The sequence below is a fragment of the Nanorana parkeri genome, unplaced genomic scaffold (genome assembly GCF_000935625.1).
Source record: "Nanorana parkeri isolate BGI_ZX_2015 unplaced genomic scaffold, ASM93562v1 scaffold756, whole genome shotgun sequence".
Taxonomy (NCBI): Eukaryota; Metazoa; Chordata; class Amphibia; order Anura; family Dicroglossidae; genus Nanorana; species Nanorana parkeri.
The window spans coordinates 437,231-450,801 of NW_017307024.1; positions in this window are offsets into that span (position 1 = coordinate 437,231).

Sequence of the window (13,571 nt, forward strand, 5' to 3'; positions counted from 1 at the left end):
AAGTGATACGTATTTTACTAAAGTAGTATGGATATGAGGGGTTGGGGAGCCCACAAGTTTATTTAGTAAAACAATATCTAGACCATTGGTGATATTACAGCAGTTCGTGTCAAGCAGATTTCGATTGGGAAACTGTGGGTTGGATTGCCATGTGGCTTGTTTCTTCAGACTTCACTGGCATGATTTCCCAGCAGTAGCTTGTGTCTCTGCCCCCTCCCACAAGGCCACGAGGAAAATGTCACACACAGTTGAATTCCCCTGTTGTTTATCCACTCTACATTATGGAGAATCCAACGGGGGAGTATGTCATCATCGGTTCCCTTTGGCTGTTGGGTGGGACTGAGATATCTCATTGATGGAGTTTCTGACTCAGCTAGCAACAGCATAATGTAAATATCAAATGGAGTTAAACTATACTAAGGCCTTTCCCATGCCAAAACGTTTTAATAAAGTTAAAAAAAATGTGGTGAAAAAAGTTAGTAAATATTGTAACAAGGACACTCCACTGTAGTCCAGGTAAGTCAAGGAAACACAGTTTATTGAAAGGGCAAACACAAAATAGCTTGAAACAGCAACATAAGACAGTCCTTGTTATGGCTCTGTAGCTTTCCTCAGCTACAAGACACTCACGCTGCTCACCCCTCGTGAGCCCTCACTCTGCTCTCTTAGCAGACTGTACCGCAGGTCCTCGGGTCACCGACCTTCCTGACCTCTCCCAGCCACCCCTGGCTGTTCCGTGTGCGTCTAGCATGCACCCGAGGTGGTCTGTGTCCGTGTGCTCCCTGCACACACACAACTCCAACACTCCCCAGGGTGGAGCTCTCCTGACTCACAGGTGGGGCCCTGAACACATCCCAGCACACTCTTCATGAAGGATGTACACAGGTGCACAATCAGGTGCTGGTCACTACCAAAGCATGGACCCAGGAATGGAGATTTCATCCCACCCAGAGCTCTAAGAAATCTCCTGGCTCCAGGATCCCAACTATGATCCAGACAACCTGGAAATAACTGAAAAGGCAGTTCTCTCCTGGTACACGTACTGTCTTCCTGGAGCCACTCAGCCCCTCTGGCTGAGAACCCTGGGTGACTTTGAGGCCACCTAACACCGTGGTATTGGCTTACACTGCCACAATATACTTACCTTACTCCCAGCTTTCATGCTTATGGTGACATTGGCATCCTTCTGGCGAGATCTGGAGGGAACTCTGGGTAGCTCAAGTCTCATGAGATAATGCTTTAGTACAGTGCAGGAGCATCTTCATGCAAGATTTGGGCTACTCAGCCTTCCCTAGGATCTCGCTGGGATGATGGCGACTTCACTTTTGCCTAAACACAGGCGGGTGAAAGCCAGGGGTAAGATATTTTAACCGACTTCCTCCGAGCCAGCCTGCTTTGACAGTGCAACCTCCAGCCTCTCTCCTCTGCTGCAGCGATAGTATGTCCATCGGTATCCTCACCTCTTATACACTGTGTATAGAACCTGATGACTCAGGGACCTTAGACCGTTGCAGAGAAGGGGAGAGAGGATCCAGGGACCGGTCTAAGAGCTGGCCAGAGGAGGATTGGGTGAGTATAACTTTTTGTTTGACCCTAGGCAAAAACGAGCACTTATATATAGTATATGGGACTGCCTCACCTGCCAAAATATTTGTAAATCTGTTCTGCTGAAATTGTAAACCAAGACACACCTCTGCTGGAGACTATAGCCTCCATTGTAGATAAATATTGCCACTTGGTCACCAGTCTGTTAACTATACTGTGGAGAGCATCAGCATATTAATAGGGGCCATCCCATTTTCTCTTTTGTCCTGTAACCATGTTCAGGAAGAGAGCCTTAGCCAACCTCTTTCTCTTCAACCTGGAAATAAGCTTTAATTTAGCTTCATGTTTTTTTTTCTTTACATTTTGGCAAACAGAAATACTGGGAGATAATAAATCAGCATGAGAACTTCTAGGAAAGTACATGACTGGTAGGTGGGACCACAGTGCACAGCAGGGGGGCACCAGATATCTGACACACCCAGAAGTGTGTCTGATGCTAAAGGTTCTTCGGCCTGCAAGGGAGTTCAAGCAGTAGGACAGTTGAATATTATCAAAAGTCATAGAAATGACTAAGCCCATTATTGGGTGAAACATGTCAGAGCAAAGAGGATCCATAGCTGGACCATGTGTACCTGTGTGCTACAAAAAACTTGTCAGCAAACTTTGCGGCAAGCGACTGGACCTTTTTTCTGTGAGTAACTGTTGATGCTGGAGCAAAACAGGCACAGCGGTTGTGCACCTGCCATTCTCTCTAGTACTGCTGTGAAGGGGCGGTGATATTGGGCTATTGAAGTTAAATTTCTGCAGAGTTGCTTTAAAAGAACATTGTTCTTATACATGCCATTGTGTGTGTTTTTAAAAAAATGCTCTGTCCTGTTCCTTCTGCTGGGATTTTCTAAACATCCAGAAAATTTAGATGTCACTTTCTTGCAGGCATGTCATCTTGGGGATGGTCTGTACAGAGCATGGTGTGTACTGAGCATCCCTTGGTATCTAATTTCTGAATTGTGTAACTGTCACTTCTTTTCACAAACGTCTGCACAGAACTTGAGGTAAAATTTCACACATCCCGAGCAATGTCCTTACATTTACTTCCGCAAGCAATTCACTAATAGTAAAAGTGTGCTGCATGACTCGAGGAATGCTGGGATGTAGGTTTCCCCTTTTTATAATACTGGCACTAATCATGTCAATACAACTGGGACTCTCCCTTAGGCTGGGGTTATACCTATGTGGTGCATTAACAAATGCCGGTTAACACGAGTTATGTCACACCAGAACTGCACCTGATCCTTTGTTTGGAATGCAAAATGCTGCGTTACCATGCATTGTGGTGCTCTATAAAGCAGGTGCATTCTCTTATCAATGTCATAAAGATTGGTGCCAATTGGAAATTAAAGAATCCACATATCCCCTTGTAAGGAGATCCCACCACGAAGCTCATAATATTGTTATGTATAAAAAGCAAATAATTTATTAGACAAAACCAACAATGTATCAAGACAAAGCAAAACAATGTGTCACATTGTATTAAAACTAAACTGTGTGTATTGCACATTCATTAACCTCGGCTAACCATATATGAACATTTCTTACATGGAGCACTCAACATCCGAGTCCAATAGAGATCCAACTTTGTAGCATAAGTGGAAAAAACGTATCTCTACAGACTCTCCGTCTCTATGTGTGGAAAGGTCAATCAAACAAGTAGAGCTGCAGCTAACGATTATTTTCAAAATCGATTAGTTAGACGATTATTAGGTTCGGTTAATCGGATAAACAATAAAATAAAGTTTAAAAAATGGCTCCAGTGATAGGACTACTAGCAAGCTTGGAGCGGTGGAAGTAAAAAAGAAAAAAGATAGTGTGGTGTGCAATATAGTGAAATGGAAAGTGTAAAATTATACAGCAATGCATGCAGAATGGCATTGCCTATAGAGGACTACAAAACCCAGCAAAAGCACATTATACAGCGCAATGCAGAATACAGCCAGCTATAGAGGAATACAAAAAATCGCAGCAATAGTACATAATAGCTGGCGGCATTCTGCATTGCGCTGTATAATGTACTATTGCTAGGTTTTGTAGTCCTGTATAGCTGTTGGTATTTAGCATTGTGCCACTTTATAATGTATTATTGCTGGGATTTGTTGTAGTCCTCTATACCTGGTGGTATTCCGCATTGCGCTGTATAATGTATTATTGCTGTGACTTGTAGTCCTCTATACAGCGCAATGCAGAATATCACCAGCTATAGAGGAGTACAACAAATCCCAGCAATACATTATACATACAGTGTATAATGTATTGCTGGGATTTGTATTCCTATGTATAATATACAGCACAATGTACCATCAGCTATAGAGAAATACAAATCCCAGCAATACATTATAGAGTACCATGTGTGGGAAAGTGCAGGCTTACCTGAGCAGTCTTCCAGCAACTTGCTTCTGAGATTGGACCTGTCTATCAGCGGCTGTCATCCCCCCACACCTGCTCCTCCTTACTACATCTCCCCGCGTCCCTTGCCGATCGTGGATGTGGATGGGCAGGAAATGTGAGGCGGGGAGGAGGTGCGGCATGTGGAGCGTGAATGCGAGCGGGTCTGGCATCGGCGAGCGTGAGGTGGGGAGGAGGTGCGGCGCACAGCGTGTGGAGCTGTGAACAGGGCCAACTGATCGGAAGCCGATTAATGGATTATTGAAAAAGTTGACAACTTTTTCAATAATTGATTATAATCGATTATGTCGATTAGTTGTTGCAGCCCTACAAACAAGTCATCTAGAGTAGGGTCAAGAAAGTGTGTGTACCCCACACATGAGCCGACAAACTCACGATATCTCAATGCTCCAAGCGCCACGGTCCAACCTGTATCACATCTCCGTGAGTGTGAATCAAGTATGAGATGAATAATTGTAGGTAAGCACTGGATAAATTGTATAAACGGACAACAACCTTGTCACTGAAGTAATGGATCCCAGCAGGGATGCTCTCAGTGGGTTCCGGGTGTACGGCCGTACAGATGGCTTTGAGTATAGGTATACTCGCATAGCGCTGTCGATCGCGATAGATCGTCTTATAACTTTCAAAAAAGGGACAAGGTACATCCAAGCATCAGTAGGCGTCCGTGATGCAGATCATGATATCATGGTATAGTCACTCATACCCCACAAGCCGGGGTAAAAGGCAAATCACCACGCTATTCCTTTACGCGTTTCTCCCCAGCCGGGGCTTCGTCAGAAGGGCGTAGTTTGCTAGTATTCCAAAACAGACAGTTTAAATCCAAAGCAGGGCGTTTCAATCATCTTCGTAATTGCCTTGTGTTCCATTTAGTTCCTGGAAGCATAGGTAGTGTCCATTTTGCGTTCCATGATAATAATGAGTGAATTTCAATCTGGATATTTTAATATATTGGAATTGGAAATTAACCCACTAGAACATTTCTAACTTTTATTAAACACCAATAAAAATGTGTTCACTTTAATAGTCTGTTGTGTTTTTCCTTATTTACATACTTTATATACAAATACAGGGCTTGACAAATTTGCTTTGAATCTAGGAGCCTGCTAAAAAAGTTAGGAGCCAGTATTTTATTTTCTTTAAACTAAAAGTTTAAAAGCTTTATTTTCAACGAAGGTTGTAATTTTAAAATACAGTTTTAATTGGCGCACGCGGCAATACCTGACACATGTAGTGCAATCGTTGTTTTCATAGGTGCACCCGACTTGTGTTTCCGTTATCATGCGCTCGTTCGCAGGAGCAGGGGGACTTTACTTTTGTTTTTGTATTTTATATTTTATTTCCACTTCAATAGCTGGGGAATGACAGCTGCCTGTTGAGGCAGATGAATATAAACACAACAGGCAATGGCTGGGAGCAATAGCTATCTTGCTATTGGCTATTTCAAATTGCAATAGCTGGCTGGCTATTGCACCCCTCTATTGCCTACTGTCAATTAACTGTGGAGGGAACTGGAGAAGAAAGTTCTCCTTCAGGTCCTCCTCTGGCGATTGACAGCAGGCAGAGACTGGGTGCAATAGCCAGCCTGCTATTGGCTCTTTCAACTTGCAATAGCCAATAGCAGTTTGGGTATTGCACCCACCCACTGCCTGCTGTCAATCAGCAGATGAGGGACCTGAAGGAGGAGGTTCTCCTTCAGGTCTGCTCTTCTGATTGATAGCAAGCAGTGGGCAGGTGCAATAGCCCATCTGCTATTGGCTACTGCAATTTAAAAAAGCCAGTAGCAGGCTTTTTTTGCCGGCCACTGGATGGGCAGTTGATCCAAAGGGGGCACAGTGGCTGACAGCGGTCTCTCCTCCCCACTGTGCGCTGGCTGCAGCGGTTTGTGTCCCCTTCGATCCCCGCTGCCTCTGCTGATTCAGGTGGGGAGAGCAGCAAAGATTGAAGGGGACACAGACTGTTGCATGCAGCAGGCTCCCAGTGGGTGATTTGGTGGTGGTTGGGGACAATGAACAGGCTGACAAAAGCCCAGGCTCCAGGATGCAATTTCTAGTTGCCATAGCGACCTGGCACCTGGGATTTGTCTAGGCTTGCTCAAATATCTTCATCCTCCAACTGCTTGCAAATCTAGTAGTGAGAACCATGCAATACCTACTCAGTAGTTATTAAATAGAAAATGTTCTTTTATACTTTTGACGCAGCTTGACTGTTTTTTCCATATCATCAATTTGTGATCTAAATATTCTTTTTTTTGCTAGATGAGCAGTTTTCCATTTAAAATTTCCTATATTTTTAGTTCTTTGTCTGTTCTCATCTTAGCCTTCTTTTCCTTTGTTCTTTTTCCTCCCTGCCATTACTCTACTGTCTATATTTATCTGTAAACCTCCTTCACGTTCTTTCCATTAAAGACCACATTTAGTATTGCACAGTTCCCACCACAAAGTGCTCTATTACAGCGTACCCTATATGTTTCGCCACATCCAGTGGCTTCATCAGAGGTTTGAGTGCTATAATAATGTGTTCGTGTGCAGATATAATGTTAAAAGCAGGTTCATTCTCTTAAGCCATTGAGGTGCCATTCAAAATGAATGCCTCCACAACATACTTATGTTTGCATAGTGCGACACTTTGCGTTGTTTTAATGCATGCGTTCCCACAATGCAAAGATCTGATCCTGGCATTAGGCTTGATTGTGGCCAAATCAACTTCAAATTTTAGATAGATAATAACAACTATTGGCAGTCATTTACTCCATGGAGCTAGGAAGTGACTTGTCTCTCCTCGGACTAACATAAAAGATACACATTTGTTGTATTTTTTCAGACACGTTGCCTGGAATTTGTCAGATTCTGATAATTGATAAACTCGGTTCGCTTTTTGCCACACTCCAACACGTACTGAGGAAGGTTGAGAAATGAATTTCACAATTTTTACAGAAGTGGACATAACACACATAGGGTTCCTTCTTCCTCAGTGTAATATTGCTGTTTTCGTGTTTTTCTATGGCTGTAAGTGTTAAGTATTTTAATAGATCTTTTTCACAAGTCGATGTTTTACAGCAGGCAATGTACAGTATAGCGGCTGGTTTAAGGGAAATACAATTCACACATCACACTAATACTGGCTGGACTAAGGTTTTATATTTAGCTTCTCACAAATCTTCAAAAATATACTGTACCAACATGAGCAAGCGTGTTTGTATGAGGCCCTTAGATACCATACAATGTTACAAACTGGCCATACAATCTGTGTACAATTAATTTTAGATTTACCAAAACTGTGTAATATGAAAAACCCACCTAATCTAACCAATCAATTTGAATCCAATCAGGTAGACTGTTGAATGACATAGTTTTTGGTAAATCTAAAGGTTCCCATACACCTTACAATTATCGTTCGAAAAACGAATTCGATCCGGTTGCGATCGGCCAGTTGATGGGAAGTGCACGATTGCAATTCCTGTACAACTGTCCGAATTTGTTTGAACGGACAGACTAGAAAACTTTTGTGGAAATGGACGAAAATAGATGGATTAGCTGCATTTTTGTACAACCACCTTAAAGCAGATTTTGCAGATCGCAACATGTGTGGTGACCTTAAAACATTTCTGGAATAACAAATGGTATAACTAAAAATATTTCATGTATTTTAAAAAATATTTCAAAGAGCACTAGTACTATTGAATGTGGCCGTTGTTTTGTATTTTTGAGCTCCCCTAGCCCCCTGAATAACCTGAAATGGTACAAAGGGAAGTGGTAAACTGCCAAAGATTTAAAAAGTTTTGGTTAACAAAATTGAACAATAATACAATTTACCCTAAACATTAAAAGTGTAGGTCTTTTCTTCAGAGAAAGTACAAAGTAAGCCAAAACGTCAATAAGTTTCCTACACTATCAAAAGGTACTTGGAAACTGGAAGAAACCCTGCCAAGCCCAAAGCCACAAAAGAATCAAAAGACATATTTCTGAGAGTCAACAGCTTGTGTTGCACCTCACAGGACAAAAGTTTCAAGCACAGCTTAACAGTGTTCAGAGTAGTCAGGTTTCATTTTCACCTCCGAAGAGAAAACCTTGAGTTTCAAGTTGGACAGATAATGCAAGATATCTATTGGTAAAAGTGCAAAACATGAAAAAACTATCTTGTCCTGGGACAGGAACCTCCACCAGTGGGCTACTGAAAACTAAAACGATTTTTTAAAACTGCAGTTAAACGTGCAGGGTTTTTCCCTAAGTGTGTGACAACAACTGGAAAACATAGAGGAGGAACTGTGGCGGTCTGGGTCTCTTGCTTGATTTCGAGTTGGCAACAGCATTTTGCACTACCTTAGGGTCTACTCCTTTGTCAGGGATTTAATCTATGTGAAACCTAAGAAAAGAACAAGACAAGCTTTAAATCATGGAATGTCCAACAAAGTCTACAGAATTAAACCCCATCACGCTAGTTCAGGATGAAGTGGACAGTAGGGAAAAAGCAAAACAACCTACCAGCGCTACATATTTGTGGGGATTTCTGCAACAGTGTTGGGAAGAACTTTCCGAATAACATTTCCCATTGTGGCCCACCCTCTGCAGATCCCAAGCTTCACTGTGCCCGGTTCAGGCCCGGGACCAGCACAGTGGCTCTGTGACCAGAGATCATAGGGAGATCAGTACACATCTCCCTTTGATCTCCTCCCCGTTCTCTGAATGTGTAAAGTGATGTATATTACATCAGTTCCGCATTCAGCTGTCACTCTCCGGCTAAAGAAGCCAGAGAGAAGCTGATGAAGCAGATCTCTGCTTCATCAACTTGTTTGGGGGTCCCTTGGTGACATTAGGGGTCCTAATGTGCCCTGATGTCTCCATAAATTTGACCTGTCACTGTAAATTGGCTATCGCATTGGGGGCTTGTGATAGCAATAAAGTTTAAAAAAATCAAAGTAGCATAAAAACAAATGAATGTCACATATAAAACAAATTAGAAAAACAAAAATTTTTTTTAAAGTGCTCTGGCCACATATACACAGGCAAACATGCGTTGGGTGCGTCTACGTGTGAAAATGACGATTGCGCCACACATGTTACATATCACCACAAATGTCGGAGCGCAAGCAATAATTCTAGGGCTATCAATCACTGTTAACACTAAACTGATGAGCGGTGAAAGCTTTTAAAGCATAGTCTATGGACAATTCTGGGTATGGTCTTTTTTGCAATTTCACGGGCGTGGACAATTTTAAGGCTTGTCATGTTTGTTTTCTATTTACTCAACGTGACCCCGTCTTTTACATTTTACCAACAAATTTGGGTAATAATAAATGTTTCATAATATACCCTAGGGAAAACAGTTTTTCAAAATGTTCGTAACTTTTTTGTTATATAGTAAAAAATAAAAATTACAGTGGTGAATAAATACCACCAAAAGAAAGCTCTATCTGTCCCCAAAAACATGATATAAAATTCAGTACAGCATTGTATGACTGAATAAATGTCAGTCAAAGTACCACAGTGCTGAATACTGAAAAATGGCCTGCCCAGGAAGGGGGTGTCAAGTGGTTAATTTCAGAGAACAGAAGACATTAATCTGTAAAACTTTAATAAACTGGGAAAATACACACACAAACCAATTACATTTTGGCAAAATACACTGATCCCTGATGAAGCCCTATCATGAACGAAACATGTTGGGCAAGGGTGAATAGGGAATTTATTAAGAAATATTATTTATTTAAAAACATTCTATGAAAAAAAGTGATAAAGTTGACATGTGAAGTAATGTACCTCCCTCTAAGATGTTGGGTGTTATCAAAAACTAAAAATAGAAGGTTTTAAATATTTGAATAACGTTTATATGTTTTATATAACTCTGGATGACACACAGTGTAAGTTCTGTCCCTCTGTGAAATAGATTAAGATGATGTTATCAGGCAGGAGGAACCATTACCTCACCCTCCTTCCCCCAGTAATCAGCGTGCAACACTGTTATTTTGTAGCAAGGCACAAGGTCAGAAGCTGCAGCGGGGGGGATGGGGATCTTTGTCACACATACTGTATGTGTAAACCAGGATTTACATGATTGGTTCATTTCTTAGCCTACTTCTACCCAGAAGTAGATGCTGCCCCTGGGTAATGCCTCACCAAAATTGTGTCATCTTTCAGGAGAAAAAAGCAGCTGAAGGCATTTTAGAAATAGGTAACATATGCCTGCACATTTTGCTTGAACTTAACTTAAAAAAAGATATCTAATGTTTTTTAACTCTCAATATCTACTAAATTCTAAAAATACCAGTTTTGGGCAGACTGACCCTTTCATTTTTTTGATGTTCAGTTGTGGACATGCAATATTTTTTGGACCTGTGAAGGAAGAAAACATAGGAGACCTGTTATTCCTGGGGCTGGGATCTCTATGGAAAATGGAACAGTTGGTTACAAAAATCTTGTATGCCGGAAGACCACAGTTTTACACTTTTGTTCCTTGAGAAGCATTCTGCTTTATGTAGATCAATCTCTATACCAACCCAAAGTGTGGCACAGTGGGTGGTGCTTTTTGGAGGTTCATGCCTTCATAAATATAGATATTTTCTTTTATCTTTTGCTGTCAATGCTTGGAATTTCAGCATGCTACTGGTGAAAAGTGGAAGCACATGGCTCGCTTTATTGTCTGTAAAATTAATACACACATACATTATACTGTGTATGTATGTGTATATATATATATATATGATGTCAAAAAAGACAAAACGCAGTATTGCAGTGTGCAATGATACCTTTTTTATTGGACTAACAAAATATATAAAAGATTTCGGGATATATATAAAAGCTTTCGGGAGTGAACCTCTCTTCTTCAGGTCAGAAGCAATACTGATCAACATGACAGTTTGTCAGTTTAGACAGGAGAAAGCTATTAGAGGAGGGGGTTCATGGGGTGTCATAAATGTTAGACCAGGGATTAAAAAATGCATCCTGATAATCAAAAGACAGAAAAAATAATCGTAGGATGACAAATAAACCATAACCAGATCAGATATACAGGTGAAACTCGAATAATTAGAATATCGTGCAAAGTTCATTTATTTCACTAATGCAACTTAAAAGGTGAAACTAATATATGAGATAGACTCATTACATGCAAAGCAAGATAATTCAAGCCGTGATTTGTCATAATTGTGATGATTATGGCTTACAGCTCATGAAAACCCCAAGAACCCCAAATCCACAACCTCAAAAAAGTAGAATTTTACATGCAATCAATAAAACAAGGATTGTACATAGAACAATATCGGACCTCTGAAAAGTACAAGCATGCATATGTACTCAGTACTTGGTTTGGCCCCCTTTTGCAGCACTTACTGCAATTACTTTTGCACGATATTCTAATTATTCGAGTTTCACCTGTATACATAACATACATGAATATTGTGATGTTCTGTAGATTCATAAAAAGTTCTGGTAGTGTGTCAGAAAACCAGAATCCACATTAAGTCCCTCCTTTATGGCGTTGAAATGTAAAATTTTCTGCAGGATCCATAAGCTCCTTCAGAGGAAAAAGAACAGAATGAGGCACCACCACAAAACAATAGTTTATTTAAAAAGGCCAGTATGATAGTAGTTGTTTTCAAAAAAACAATTGTATTGGACTCAAATTGTGGTGGTGCCCCTGTCTATCCTTTTTCCATTTGAATCTACCTTGGACCCCCCCCCCCCCCTCCATCTGGATTGGGGTGTCCCTGTGTATGTGAAAGCAGCCTCTTCAAGAACGTCCTGAGCAGATTAATTTAAAATGTCGGTCTCCTAACGTAGCAAGGATCTAGCTTCTCTTTTCCCCTACACATGTCCATAAGCACCTTCAGCATCTGACACTTTTGAAATTGTTGAATCCTTTTGTCCCCCAACGCTCGCCATCATTCTTCCTTCCTCTGACCCTATGCCATCACAGGACGCTGATGTCGGTTTTTGTACAGACTTGAGTCAGCAATTCCTCTTGATCAAACAGTTTTTGGCAGTGCAGGCAACAGGAGAAGTAAGTATTCACATTCTTCTTTAGAGGTACACCTCTATTTTAAACATTCCATTAAGCGACCAGGTTCCTTTAATCTAGAACAAGTGTTATTCTTTGCTATGAATTAAATGAGTAAAAAAAGAGACAGTTGCAGTAATTAAGCCTATTGGCTGCTTTGCTTCCAGTTCCCATCTGTTATGTTTAGTTTCATTTTGCTGTCAAACATTTTTTCTATGCTTCCTTGCCGCCTGACAGTAGCATACCCGTATATTCATCGAAGACTATTTATATTCCACCACAGAGGAGATATGATCAGGTAAATAAGGAGTGGTGCTCAATTTTCATTTAAATCATTGGCCTGAAGACTGTGAACGCTCGGCTTCACAAGAAGTTGCAGCGGCTTTGATGTGTATTGGGTCTGTGTTCCAGTGTCTTCTTTGGTTACGAAAAACATCTGAAGACAATTCACAAGAAGCCGTAACTTAAAGTTCAAAAATATGCTAATGTTTTGCATCAGTGCATCCTTCCCAGTAAATTTGCAAGTTAATTTTTTTTTTGTGTGTTCTTATCTGCTGTCTTCCACCTCTAAATCGTAACATTTTTGCACACATGCTTGACTGTGAGAGCTTTATCTATACCCACATAGACCTGTGAGTATTTTTCCACTTTGTTTTCAGTTGTGTATTGTAGTTTCCAGTCTCTGTAGCAAAGATAGATTGACATTGATGGATATTGTACAATTTGACAGAATAGAACATTTATTTATTTTAGGTAGACATACAGTATGAAAGAGTTATTTTAAAGTAAACCTGTCATGACAGCCATGGGGCTGTCATAGCTAACCTCCTTCCCATAATGCTAACTGCCCTGCTGTTATGCTAACTCACTGGCTTCAGTACTTTCTGAGTGAGTGACCTTGAGCAAGAATGGCGATCAGGGAACGTTAGAGGTTATCTGCATACGTGTTCGGGGTCAGAAACTCAAAAGGGTGGATTTCCTGATACTAATAGAGACTGTTCATTTTGCAAAGTCAATGTTCATCTAGTTTAGTGACTAAAGATGAAACTGATCGCCAGGCAAACAGCAAAATACAACGATGGAGTACATACAATATATAGGAGTGGTTTCATGTCCCAAACAATTTTTATTTATGTAAACTCTGGCCCTGTTATACAGCTCTGCCCTGCCTGGTAGGACAGGAAACAATATATTTGTTCGCTGCAGCTCAGTAACACTTACAGGTCTGGTCTCCCCCTACTGCACAGCCTGTGACCAGACAGTGAAAGTAGATGCAGCAGACCAATAAGCTTACCTTTCTGTCATTCTGCTTTCTGTTATCAGCATGATTGTTGCACTACAGCACAGCTGATTGGCTCTTTGTGCTGATTTCCCTCCCTCCTTTTAAACCTGGGCATGTTGGGTATCTACTTACTCATCGTAACCTCATCTTTTATATTTTAGAAAAAAATAATGGGTATCATATTGTATTATTGGGGACTAAAATTAACTTAAAGGAGAACTATGGGGTCAGTGCTTTTCCCCATAGTTCTCCTTAGGGTAACGGGAGGACACAAACTAGCGTCCTCCCG